Here is a 15,038-nt window from a genome sequence, read left to right on the forward strand (position 1 = left end):
TCCTTTACTCCTCTCGGCAGGTGACTGAATTTTTTCCTCTTATACGATGGTCCTCTGAAGGACCAGACAATTTTTCTAAGCCAATGAAAATAAAAAGCAGCCAGCTTCACTTGGAATTATTTCTGTATAAGGACCCAACTGACCTTGAAAACAGAATTTCACTTTCAGTCCTGCGCCAACAATAGCATGGACACAGCGCCTTGGTCATCTTATTCTGCTCCCCCCTTTCTCAGCAAACCATTTCCCTTTACCATTATTGGCATCAATCTTACCGTTACAGCCTTCCTCCCCATTTCACGTGTTCCACCCCATCTGCAATGCAGCAGCTATTCATAGAAAGTAATGGTCGGCGAGGAGTAGGTTCTGTGGGAGCCATTACACACAGACACCTGGGAAACAACCACAGGCCAGCCAGTGCTTCTCACCATCTGCAGTGACCCCTGGACAACCACAGGACACGGCAGCACCAAGGACTCTGAACACACTGTATTCTGGACCGAGTCCCAGCATCAGGACAAGACGAGTGCTTTAAGAGCCCCACTCTAGCAAAAATCAATAAGTCAAACAGCTGAGGTCAGTTTGTGAATTACACAAATGGGAGATGTGTTACTCATAAATCAGCACTGGTGCCTGACAGTGAGGCTGAAGACTCAGTTTGTTTCAAAAAGAAGAGACTTGAAGAAGCTGCCAAACAAACCAGAATTTCCCTTTTATCATGTATTTTTCACTAAAAAAAAGAGGGCTGTTCTTTCGTTACAGAAAGCACTGATTTGGATCACCCTGCTGTTTTGTCTGTTCAATACGGGGAAATCAATACACGCACAACAGACACCCAGGGACCCGAGCACAAACACAAGCATGCTGGGGCTAAAAAAACATAAAGATTTTGCTCTGACAGAGCTAATGTTTTTAAGGCAGTTTGGATAAACTACAAAATATAAGGAGACAAATGAGCAATCCCTCCACGTTAGTTAAAGCATCCTGCAAAGTAAAATAAATGTAAAAAATATCATTTTAGCAATAATTTTCTCTACAAATATAAGATTAAGTATTTTTTGGTGAAAATTTGTTTAAATTTGATGATCTTTGATTTTTCTGGACCTCTGATATGCTAAACACTCTGTGTTTCATAATCCTTTCTTCTTTTTGGATTGACTTTTTAGTACAATTGTTATCGGGTTCATTAGCTTTACATCATTTAGCAGAAGACACATGGGTTGTATACAGTAATCGGACATTGTCTATAAGAAGATGGTGGATTCAAATGAGCTTTTTTATTTTGCAGGCTTATTGTGCAACAAAAGCAAAAAAAAAATTTAGTTAACTTCTCCCTCAGTTAGATTTTCTCTTTGTATTTGGATATACATTTTTCATTCTGAGTTCTAAGAAATTTTGATATATTTCACTTGAAATGCTATTTTTATATGGTACTGTTTCATTTCACTTCTGAAAGAGCCTGCATGTTTTTGGACAAAATAAAAAAAAATAATAAAAAGAGAAAAATAAAGCCAAAACATTTCTGCAACACTCAAGATACAAATGCTGTGCTGTTACTGGGGGAGTCTGGGAATGAGGCTCAGCGGATGCATGAAGCTGAGAAATGATGGGCAATTCAGCCCCCTTCATTGGTCACTTGGCATGAGCCGTCTGAGCTTCAAATGTTATTGGTCTCCTGGTTGTGGTAGTCCAATTCCATCACTCAGAAGTCTCTGGTGCAACTTTATGGCTTTACAGCACCAACGAAACAGACAGAAGAACATCACTGTGCTCCTTTTCAATCATTCTGCATGCTCTCTAATCTCGCCATTTACATGTAATCACACAAAAAACATGCAGTAAAAACACTTTCAGCAGCAAAATAACAGTATGCAATCCTCCTTCTGCACACCTTGAACTCTGTAAGCATTCAGCTATAAAACCTTAAACTCATAAAAAGAAACATGGAGCAAAAAAGAAAAAGGTAGGTATCTTCTGGGGGAAGTTGTTGTAAAAACATTTTGTGAAGTTAGAAAGGAAAATACTATCTGTCTGGTCTGCTTGTGATGTTGAATGCATCTCTCATGTCTGACATTTATCCTTCTTCACAACCTTCTATTTAATCTTCGTTCTTTACTTTTAAACCCTTGTTTCCTTGCCATCTACTCTCTGTATTTTGCTCCCCATTTCTCCCTATCCCTGTTATTATGCTGCAACACACCAGGGAATGAGCATGTGTGGGTTTGTGTGTAATGGTCGTATTTGGTCTTCATTCCCTGAAGTGTGGACCTGTGGACATCACATGCCTGTGCTCATGTGTCCTAGGATGATATTATCCTCTACAGTCAAATAGGTCATATGTAATGACCTCTCACAAGCACAGAAGTGTTAGATTATATACAAATAGTATTTTCACTCAGATCACTGCCATTGGACATACTAAAAAACCCCAGATTGTTCTGTAAAAGCATCGTGTAAGCTGGAGCTGTTGATCCTTTAAATTGAGAGCAAGCTCAGTGTAGTCATGCCATTTATTACCTCTACCTATAGGTTCATATGGCATATGAAGGATGAGTGTGTGATACATGAATAAATGTGTGTGTGTTTCAAAATTCATTTAAAAGAAAAGAAAAAATATTCTGTTATAATAGAAATTCATCATCAAGCTTTTTTAATTTTTTGAAAGGAGTATGCAGGATCATAGGAGATGTAAATGTTTGGGCTTTAGTTGACTTTCAGAAGCAAAGACATTAAAACTTCACAATTATATGTTTGACATTTTTGAACAGAAAACACTTTATGTCAAGTGTACAATGTAACCCTTGTGCTATCCTAGGCACTTTAACATATGGAGTTGGGTCATCTAGACCCACTTGTCAGTGAGTTAGACCTTTTTTCTTCAATGATTTGTGATCTTCACTGGTGTCCATGATTACATGAAATCTTTCCACCTTTATCCACCTTTGTCATGGTAGGAATAACACGTCAATGCAAGGGTGGGGTCATCTAAGATAGCACAAGGGTTGAACTGGTGCATTCATTAGTTACTCCAAATCTGCTTCCTGACCATCCCAGTCTCATTCCAAATTCTGTAATACTTACATTGGTCCATTGGGCAAAATGTAGATATTTTACAAAAAAATTACAATTTTCTAAGTTTTGTGGCAGGCAGAAACAATTGACCGTAAATGAAAACTGGACAGAGTGAGGGTGACGTCACCCACAGAAACAAAATAAAGTCCATTCACAATACAGCCTTCGTCATGTTGGAAACAGAAATCATTGGAAAGATTAGTCCGAGTTGTTCTGAGTCCACATTTCTATGGCAACCACTCTCGCCAATCAGGAGTGTCAGAAGACCACCCCCCTTTCTCTGAAATTGGGCTCAATTTGGGCCGTCAATCAAATGCTTCAAATGTGTATTGTGACACCACATACTTTTATTGATACTTGCGCTACAGAAAAAATATTGTGAAAGAAATTACGATTAGCAAGAACATGTTAAAAATAAGGTAGTGTAGCAATTCTGAGAAATAAAAAGCTGAGTACTAGCTTTTTATTTCTATGAGATCTAAATCTATGAGATTTTGGCTTTAAGGACCAAAGGGAGGAAGCCCACCATCCCAAAAAAAAAAATGCTTCATAGGTGAATTGGTTACTCTATTGTCCCTAGGTGTGAATGGGAATGTGTATGGGTGTGTGATTGTGGCCTTGCATCCGGCTGAAAGCAAGGTGTCCCCTGCTTTCGCCCACAAGGCGCGATAGGCTCCAGCAGCCCTGTGACCCCAAAAGGGACAAAATGGCCTTAGAAGATAAATGAATGAATGAATGGGACCAGAGCGTACTTCCTGTTTGGATTGCCGGAGGGGTCACTCAGTCAAGTTCTCATATACAGTCAATGGCAAAATCTCAAAAGTCACATGACCCTAAGTAGGCCCACATGGAAAATGAGAGTAGACATTCATTTTTGTAAAAAAAACAAAAACAAACAACCAACATATGTATAACCGAGATGGAATGAGGCTGGTTTTTCTTAACTCATCAATAATTTGGATTTCTGTATGACAGTATGGTTTTTTTGTTTTGTGAATTCTTCCTCTTAAGTGACAAAAATTATTTAGTTAACAAAGTAGCACTTAAAATAAATGAATAGCCTTGTCTTAAAAAGTGGATGGTTTGATGTTAGCCCTCCCAAAAACTAGCATAAAATCAGACCAGCGCCTTCCAATAACTGTCCTCTTTATCCGTCATCACAGGCTAACAGTCTCAAAGTTTTATGTTTCCATCTGAAAATGTGTGTTTTGGCTCCAATCTACAATTTTTTTTTTTTAAATTTTCAAAAATGTTCAGATAGGTGAGACAAAAAAGCAAAAGTAAGAACATCAAAATTCCCAATTTCTTCTGCAGTTTTGTGGTATAACACAGAACACAGTCAAGTTCATAAGTGGGATTTATTGTTGCATTAGTCCACTTTTCAGTGAAGCAGCTTGCACATGTCGTTAACCTCTCCCTCTAATTTATATTACTCGCCCATCTCTTTCTGCATCATGCATGTCTGTCCTCCATTAGCCTTTTCTTCTCCTCCATCCTCTGCTTCAATAGATTAAAAAGCGAGTATTAATTTGGTGCACCACATGTGTGCAGCCAGCATAAGGAGATGATTGCAGATTAGAATATGGAAAATTCAAGAACAACAGAGAGTGGATAAAGGCCGAGAATATATGTCTCATTATTGGCAATGGGGAGTAATGTCAATTGAAAAAACATATAGAAAAATGCACATAGGCTCCAGAGAGTCGAAGCGCGAGCCAAACTGTCCAATTACTTTGATCCATGCCTTTTTCTGTGCGAAGAGAAAATAGATTCTTCTCTTTTGCCTTAAAGTACATCACCTGGGTATACACACATGTACACGCAGGCGCTCACGAACACATCATAATGGCTTTGGTCTGGCTTGCCAGCTCTAGTTCATCCTAATTGCCTGGGAGGATGGAGAGAGCTGAAAGGGGAATATGAAAACTGTAAAATGTAACCACATTTGCTGAGGGAAGCGCCTGTGTAAAGAGCGCCCAGAGCACAAGAAGGTGGACGGAGACGATGTCAGAGGCAGTCTTGTTAAAACGCAGAGAGCATTAGCTTTCATTTAGTCAGATCAAAATCTTCTAGACGTGACACAGCGTTTGGACTTTGTTTGTGCCCCTGTTAGGCTGACTTCTGACGGGCGTTTGATGTGAACCTGCTGTGCTTTGCCTCCATCACATTATTAACGATGGCAACTGAGTCCATAAGAAAATCTACCACATACAAAGCAAGGTAAAAGATTAATTCACTGTATTATGCAATGATATTGCAATTACAGCAATAAAATATAACATTAACAATGTTCTCCAAATTGCTTGTTTTAAGCTGATTTTAGGACTGGCTCCTTAGTTACTAAAGGCAAACTGTAAAAGCAGATTTTCTGTTACAATGGTTTCACATTCTTTATATTTATGTTATAATTAACGCTTCAAAATTATTTCTTCATTTACAGTAAAGACCCACCCCAATGAGAATCGTGTTTTTAAAAACCCCACTCAGATCATCTTTTGATCTTTCAAAAGCGTTCCCAGTGGTCTTTTGATAATGATATGTTGTTTTTAGCCAAATTTAAAAAAATCACAATCATTTTCTGTGACTTCTGCAGGGAGGCAGTAGTTTATTCAAATTTGCCTCTTAGTTGTGGGCAAGACTGTTGGCGTTGAGTAGCCCGTCCCCATTTCCCGTTATCCATCTGTTTACACGTGTCTCTCCCGCCCGCAGCACAACCCCAACCTAACATTACTGGTGCTACAAAAATGGCGAGCAATAGTAGTTATCCAGCTTTACAGTTTTTAAACCAGATATCATGAGAAAAATGTTTCAAGAACACGTTAAAAACACCAAAAACAGATTTTTTTTATTGGAGTGGATCTTTAACATTTTCTTGTGCCATTTTTCTGAGGAAGGAGGACATGTTTTGGGAAAATTAAGCTTAAAATAGCATATCTAAGCATTTATTTATTCAAATTGCTGTGAATCAGGACTGGACAAAAAAACAATTACAGTTTAAAATAGATCAGAAAATATGCTGAGCGAGCCATAGGCTCATCGCTCCCTTCTTGAAAGGACCAAAGCCCTTTACAGTCACAATCCCATTCACCCATGCACACACACATTTACCCACTGATGGCGGCTCCGCTGCCTAACACTGGAGCCAACCTGTAACCACCAGGAGCAATGTGGGGTTCAGTGTCTTGCCCAAGGACACTTCGACACAAGCAAGGCGGGATTCAATCCTGCGATTTTTCAATCAGAGGTCAACAAGAATAGCATTAGGACTGGTGATTTTTTTGTTTTCAGTTTAGTTTTTAAGTGTCTTCACTATGTTTTGTTGTGTTCAGGTTATTTTCAGTTTTACTTTCAATCATTCACACGGTTTCAGTTAATTGCTCCCAAGTCTATTTAAGTCCAAAGTATTGTTCTGCCCAATACTTAGTTCTTTGTTTTATTTCTCTCATAGTCTCCTGTTTTGAAGTTTACCAGAGTTTAATATTTTCTAAGTTTAGTTACTGGTCATTTTTGAGAAAACACTTTCATGTGGTTGCTTAAAAGCCACCTTTCCTAAAAAAATGGTTAGAGAAAACTGCATTGAAGAAAACTGTTCATTTTGGTTGTGTAAACAAGTAAACCACCTGATTCCACCTGAAAAAGGCTAATGTAAAACTGCTATGTTTGACTCTGAACTTGGTCCTCATCTGCAGCCACCTAAACTGCATTTAGTGTACATCTTGGTATTCACAAATGTTCATCATTATGCCTTCATCGAGGTGCAAGCTCAGCTCATTGTTTAAAGAGGCGAATCTTGCTTTAACTCAGTGAAACACTTTTATAAAGGTGCTGGAAAAATAAAGCAACATGACAAGATCAAATCCAGACTCAATCAGTCTTATGTTTCTTTGTGATGAATAACATGCTGCCTGGCTGTTGATGCTCCACAGTCAGACTTCAAAAGTGCAGCAAAATTAGCATTGATTTTTACTTTATAATTTAACATTTGCTTTCTTTTTTAAATTATATTTCTCTTTTCTGTCTTGTGTCTAAGAAACAGGTCCTTATGACAATAGATTTAAACCAAAGCTGTGGGGTTATAATTCCCAAAGCGCATTCCCGTTTAGCTTTGATCTCGTGTCAAATTTGATGCAAAGTGTATAAAGATTCAGTAATGTAGTTCTGGTCACATGAATGAGAGAAAAGGAGAATTGAACTTTGGAGTTTTGCTAAACCACTGGATTCAAAGAACAGCAGAAATAGCAAATAATTGTAGTGCCTGAAGGAGTGAACTCATTCAAACTCAAAATTTTAGGGGAAGAACTGAACAACTATTTCGATCACAGCAAACCAAGAATTTGATTGACACTTTAAAGCTCTGAGGCATGATATCTGCAGCTGCACACATCACCAGATGATACACATCCGGAATTATTGATAGAAACCAAAACAACTGTTTCCTTTTAGCTTCCTGTCCCCAATGGTACCGCCGACACTCCCCACTCCCAGATTTTAACGTTTCTGTACTTACAGCTCTTTCTTTCATTTGATTTTTGAGAGTTACACTTGTTTTTCTATCTAGGGTGCATGTTTTTGCTGATTCACCCAGTGGTGGACAGGTAGCAGGTGTGGAGGTTCGCAAAATGCCTGTGTGTGCATTTCATTTCCTCCTTTTTCATCCTCCTCTGCCTCTCCTTCCTCCTGCCCAAATCTCCACAGTTTTTCTTCCAAATTTCCCGCAGCCATTTATTCGTCATTCCAGCCCGTCTCTTCAAACCTCATTTCTTTGTGTTATTTTCCAATCTGCTGCTTTTCCCCTACGTGCTGCTGAGCTTTCTTTTCCTGTTTGCTTTCTCTCTAAATGAGTGCTGAGAGAGAAGGGGGGGAAGAGGAGAACTCGAGGGACCGAGAGATGGAAAGGGAGCTGGAGAGAGCATTTACGGCCAAATAAAGAGCAGGCCTTAATAATTTACTCTGCCCTGGAGCCACGAGCCAATCAGAACACACCACTCCCACTGAAAAGAGGCTGCCATGTTAGAGCGGATGGCACAGTTATCCTGTAATGAACTGTTTAGGGCTTATAAACGGACATATACTGTCAAAAATCTGCCAAAAAATTAGGTGTCCTGTTAGGGTGTCACAAAACCCTTCCAATACTTAAACTTTTAGTTTCTTCATGACAAGATTCTCTGAATAAAATAAAACATGCATGAGAGTTCTGGCTGAATTTAGCAGTTCACGGACATTGTACTGTGCATTAACGGTTTGTTCAGGCAGCTTCCATTAGGTCAAGAACAATGTTGGCTTATTTAAACTTGTTTTCTTTGTTCCGTGTGTATAGACGGCAAAAGATGACAGTACTTAAGTATCATAGTTTTTGCAACAAACACATTTTCACAAGTTTTTTTCAACAAGAGTTTAAGTAATTACATGATTCATTTTGGTCCCTCGAGTTCTCCTCTTCCTCCCCTTCACTCTCAGCACTCATTTAGAAAGTAAGGCCTAAGTTAGCCTGATTTTGTATTTGGGGTTGGTTAAAGTTTGTCTGAAAAGTTTGATGCAGCAAAATATATTGACAAAACAGCAGGAGAGATGCAGAGCAAGTTCTAACCCTGCCTTTTTACTTCCCTCTCAACTGTTGTAGTCGTTAGGTTTTATGTTTCTTTGCATCCTGTTTGGCTGGCTGTTTTATTATGAGTAAAGGCTTTACTGTTTAAATAGATTTTTCTGCTTCTGGTTTTAAAATTACTCATTCACGTGGCAGCTTTAAATTGTTCCAGAATCGTTGTCTTGTTTTTGTTGGTGCATTTTCCTGTCCTCCCACTTTGCTACGGAGCCCCTTAAGGGACATAGAAGTAAAAAAAGAAATAAATAAAGGAAATATTTCTTGTGTACATGAAAAACTAAGTGGCCATTTGTGCACAGGAGAGCTTTTCAGTCATTTACCTGAGTTTATTGAGTTTTAGTCTACCTTCGGACACGCCTTTTGCTTGCCTGGCGTCACCATTATATTATCTTGGAGCATCACCTAAACAAGTTTTAAGGTCATGTGATTTGTTTCAGCGCAGGGGAAACACCCGCTTTCATCCATTGGTCTGCTGCGCATGAGTTCTTTCTTGTGCACATGACTTAATTTTTCATGCGCACTAGAAACCAGTACAAATTTGAAACATTTTCAGCCAACATCCCATAAAAAAATGCAATTTTATAAGACCTTTTCCTGTGACAAAGACTAATAAAGAAAATATAAAAATGTCCCATTATCTATCTGAATTGCTTAGACTGAGGAAGGTCACCTCACCTCCCAGCATATCATTGATCCACCAACTTATGAGGTCACCTCTAGAAGACAGAGATGGAGGAACAAGAAACTGAAGCACAGAAACTGAGCTAAATTCCATGAATTTTAATGAGTGTGGCTATAGAGTTGCAATACATTGTATGAGTTTGAATATTGACCTGATTAAAACTGTCAGAGGTGAAAAGTTACAAGCTGAAAGTACTTTATCAGCCTGTCCAAAACTGATCAATTCGGACTCTATTTTCTTTTCTTTGTAAATTTTTAATAGGGAAGAATTAGTGAGCTCTCCCTGGCCTTTTTCCTAAAACTAAATAAACACAAAGAGACAAGAAAAAGAGATGGATGAGACAAGAAGAAATGACCCTAAGGTGGACCTACACTGAATTATTTTTAGAACACATATCCTTTCAGAACTACCAACCCTCCAAACCAGTGCGGCGATTGTGAATTTCTTCCAACTAAATATAAAAAGATGCTCAATTAAAGAACAAAAAGCATTTTTTTAATGATATAAATTATTATAGGCGTTCCATTTTAGATGAAGAAGAAAATTCACGAGTTTCTGGTTTCAGGTTGGTAAAACTGGAGCTGTAATTTTTGTTTTTGGAGTTAAAGTCTAGCAGAAGTCCAGTATCTTTGTGTTGCCCCATGGATACGTAGACCTAATATTTAGTTTAAAAAAATCAACAGAGAAATTTGGTAAAAACGTATAGTAATATTTCCTTACGGAGAAAGTTTTTTTTCTTTTCTGAAATGTTTTTTTTTTTTTAACCAGGCTGAGGCATTTTGGCCTGTATTACAATAAACTGGATTTGATCGGATTATAACAAACTAAGCTGATTTGATTTTTTTAGCCTGTTAACTCTCTTTGCATGGTACCCTAAAATAATTTTTAATTTGTGCCAAATTCAATCTTGGTAAAATAAAATGCTGCAGTTACAAGGGAGAGAGATGGAAAACTGTCTTCTTAACTTGCTATTTATCTCTAATTCTCAGACTCCAATCAATGTGAGTAAAATGTTTTTGTCATCTACCATAAAATCTGAGCCCATCTGGATGCCTAATGAAATTATCTTTATGAACATGCACTCTTAAGTTACAGCTAGGTTTTGATGCTTCGTTATAGAATTTAGTAAATTTGATAGGCAGAAACATTGAGTTTATGTAATCTAGACTGCTTGACAGTGGCGGAGCTAGAACATTTTCCATGGGGGCAGGAGGGGGGGTGAAGACTCTAGAAAAGAGAACAGCGGATTGGAAGGGCATTAGAAATGAAAGGATCTAAACTATGTGTTTCAAACAAATTTAATGTAGTTATTAATAATAAATCACCAGTTCTTTAAGATGAAGCTTTTGGTGATTTCTTAATCTTTGTTTTTTGACACTAATATTGACTCAAAAATTAAGGGGGGACAAAGCTTTTTGCTGGTGGGGCAGCTGCCCCCCTTCCCCCTTGTGGGTCCGCCCCTGCTGCTTGACCCATATTAAGCAGTCCTTCACAGTTTTTGCAGAACAGATTGAGTGAAAAAATGTACTTTTGCCAAAGCATCCACCATATTTTTTGTTGATTCTTATCAAGAAGAAATAAAACCCAGGTGTGATGGCTTTTAGGTAATTAGATAACAATTTGCTAAAAGAACCTTGTCCGCAGTTTGACTTCTGAGCATTTAGAATGATGCCACAGAAAGTCCAACATGACAAGCAAATAAACTGCATGCTGCAACACCAACTGCAAAGCCGTCTGAGCCCGGAGCACTAGGATAATTCACAGAGCAAACACATTTACTCTACTGCTTCTGACAGAAAAAAACTGAGGGGTATCTCAAAAGTCATGATCCCAATGCTAATTTCACTCAATCAATGGTTTTCATGGATTGACTGCAAAGTGTAAAAAGGTAAAGAGGAAAGCCATTTCAGGATTAAAATGTATGGCAGTATCCTTTGAATGAATGTGCTGGTCAGTTGGATCCTAGCTTTAATGCTACACCACTGTAACAAAGATTCTGCAGGTTCGTTTGCTTGTTTTCATTCTCAAGAAAGCTTTTTACTTTTAGATTGAGTTAAATTAGGCGTGTAGAAGACGTCAGATCAATGGCATTGAAATTTTTTAGTTTTTAGTTAGCAATTGTTGCCAATTAACCTATATATATATATATATAGGTTAATTGGCAACTCTAAATTGACCATAGGTGTGAGTGCGGGAGTGAATGGGTGTGTGAGTGAGGACATTCTACCCTGCAACAAACTGGCGACTTGTTCAGGGTGTCCCCCCTGCCTTCGCCCACAAGTGGCCGGGATAGGCTCCGGCAGCCCCGTGACCCCGAAAGGGATAAAACGGTTAAGAAAATGAATGAATGAATGAATGAGTTAGCAATTGTTTTTGTGAAACATGTTTTTCTCCATAAAAATTAAAACTTTGAAATCAAAAAAGGACACTTTGTCCCCATTTTATAATTTTATTAAACTACTAATTTATTAAGAATATTCTAATTGGACATCATAAAACATAACATTTAAATTAAATTTTAAATTATTATAAGCACTAAAATACATTAATTCTTCAGATTTCTTCTACTTTTCAAGATAATTTGTAGCAAAAGAGAAATAACTTTTTCATAATACAGACTGGACACCTCTCCATACATGAAATGCAACAAATAAAAGAGAAATCAAAAGAAAGACGAACAAAAATGGTAGATTGTGATGTAAACAAGGCAACAGACTAACATCTGTATGAAGCAATAAAACACGCAAGACAACTAGATTTTAAAAACGTGTACACAAAAACACTTTAAAAGGGAAAATGTTCATTTTTAGGAAAAAGGGATCATCTGTTTCCAAAGGCGATATTAGTTAGAGGGAGAAAAAGAACAGGTGTGAAGTCATGTCAGACAGAAGCATAAAGCATTAATCAGTGGCAGGTGGGATAATTAAAGAGGAGGAAGCATTTAGAGGATGCTGACACTGCAGCTCATGAAAGTATAACTGGCCTACGGGTCTCAGTGTAAGCACTTGTGAACATTTAGTATGCTTCTGGGGAACCGACTGGGTGAAATGAATAAAATGGAATAGTTTAGTGACAGTGGAACAAGTAGTACACTAAAAAAAGCAGTGAATTGTAAAGGATTGAGTTTCTCATCGAGGTTTGATGTTGAGAAATGTATTTGGTGCAATAAACATTCCTATGTTTTTTTTTGGTTTCTTGCAAGGTTGGATTTAGTTTATATCCATGTTCTGCTCTCTTTTCTATATTTTTTGTAAGCGATCATTTTAAGCTGAAAAGATTAAAACAGTAAAAACTGGTGAAAAAGGCACAATCTAAAAACTAGTATTCATCTTTTCTTTGTCAAACTCTCTAAACCCAGGTTATTTCCTCAGTGAAGCTGTCTGTAGAACACCTGGAGCTGACAACGATCATGTTAAGCCAATAAATCACAAAATAGCTGAGGTTTCGACATGAGTTTGAATGAATGGGGTTTTACATCCTGGTCCACCTCGAAAAAGTAGAAAAAAGTGGATTAAATGTCTTTTCATTGCCAGTAGCAGAATGTGTACCCCCAAAGCTGCTATGTATTCAAAGAATGTCCAGTGTCTCCCAGGGGATGTTTGCAGCATTTATATGCTGCATCCTGCAGCCTGTGTTTGTTCCACATTTTCAGATAAACAGGACATCTTGCAATGACAGTTATCATATCACAAAATGTGATTGAAAATGCTGATGCAGTGCATCTTATAGGTAGGTACAGACAAAAAAAAAAGTAAAGCCAAGTTTTTATCAATTTTTAAAAATGTGTTTACTACCTATTTTGGCTTCTGAATTATGTAATTAAGGCATTTCTGTTAATAAAATATATTTATTTAACTCATGCCACTGTCTACGCACTGCCGGTTCTCAGATACCCTGTAGGAATAATAAGATGGCCAAAGGAAGAGATACAGATCACGGAAGACACAAAAGCTCCTCATCGTACATATCACTTATACAGCACCCTGAGACTGGATGCTAACCGCAAGGAAGGAGGCTGAGGACTAGTGAGCGTTGAAGCCACTTTCCAGGATGAAACATCCATGATGCATGAATACATCAAATGTAAGGCCCCAACTGACAGTGTGCTCAGTGAATGTCTCAGGGAATGGAGAACAGAGGACACAGTGCTGGAGGACAGATCCTCATGGGAGGACAAACCCCAGCATGGGATGTACCACCAGATCATAACTGAAGTGGCTGATATCAAGAAGTCCTACCAATGGCTAGAAAGGGCTGGCCTAAAGGACAGCCTACAGGACATATGCGTGCATGGGGAGGGAAATCACTTCACACGACAAGCACTCTTTGCTCGGACACTTTTACTCGTCTTGAGCAGCTGAGTACAGATAATGCCTTTTAACAGGCTTGCAGTATTTGCTCAAGCTCTAGCTTAGGCACAGAACAGCAGAGAGACCTGTCCATGTCATGAGCACCTTCTGAAATCTCTTTCCGTTAAACACAACTTAGTCTGAACTAGTATTTACTTCACTTAACCAATAAAAATAGGCTGACAGGGGGTTATCTTATGTTGAAATAACTACCTCGTAATATGTATATATATATATATATATATATATATATATATATATATATATATATATATATATATATATATATATATATATATATATATGTGTGTGTATACATAATTTCTTTGCATTTATCCAACTGCTTATTCTTAAACAACACGGAAATGGGAAATAATATGCTTAGTGGGCAATAAATAGATTGAGTTTGGCAACTTTACTAAGGGAGCCATTCTCCTAATCGTTGGATATACATTACAATTTCTCCTTTCACTGTGCTCTTTTATTGTGGATTTTTACTGGGAAATTTTATGACGTTTGCATTGTTATTTTATGACAGGATTTTATTGGGTATTTTATTGCAACACTGTCTACAACATTTCTTAGCCACGGAGGACATTAAACGCTGATGGTGTGAACAGAGGTCAGTAAAGCATTTTAAACTGTAAGCAGTTGAACTTAACATGCACTACTGTCTACATTCAAGATCTTCAGAAAGCCTTTGGGTTTATATTAAAGAGTCCGTGCACAGTGTATGAAATAAATGATCTCCTGCTTGGTTTTTTTTCCTGCCTGCCTCCTTTACAGCAAAAGTCGAGTGCACATAAGTACAACCGCTCATTTGCTCAGGCTTGAAAAAAGGTGTGCTGAGAGCATATTGATTTTTCTCCCCCCATGTTAAAAAGCTTTTATTGACGTGGCATTTTCTGCAGAGAAAAGGTTACAGAAGAGAAAAAGAGAACTGACATGAAATGAAGACATTCTGTTCAATGGCAGCTCTCTGTGGATTCACCTTGTTTTAGCCCACTTTAGTGGCATTGTCGTCCTTTAAAAGAACAAAGTGTTTTGGTTTTTTTTATATCTCCAAAATACCCTCATGTGTACCATGAGGGTATAAAACATTCTGAGAGTAACATCAAAAGAGCCTGGTTTGAAGTTCTTTGAGGACAAAATTGGAAAAAAGGGGAAGATTCAAGGGCATTTTGTGCTCACTGTCAATCCAACAGAGATTGGAGCTCCGTAATGCTCAGTGTGGAAGTCTTTATAACCTTTTAAGTATCGCTCATAATGATGATCTGATCGTGAGGCGCCATCATTTCTCCATAAAAGAAATTTAAAGCTAACCCAGCCTCTTTGT

Source organism: Oryzias latipes, chromosome 1, assembly GCF_053564925.1.
Source record: "Oryzias latipes strain Hd-rR chromosome 1, Olatipes_Hd-rR_3.1".
Lineage (NCBI taxonomy): Eukaryota > Metazoa > Chordata > Actinopteri > Beloniformes > Adrianichthyidae > Oryzias > Oryzias latipes.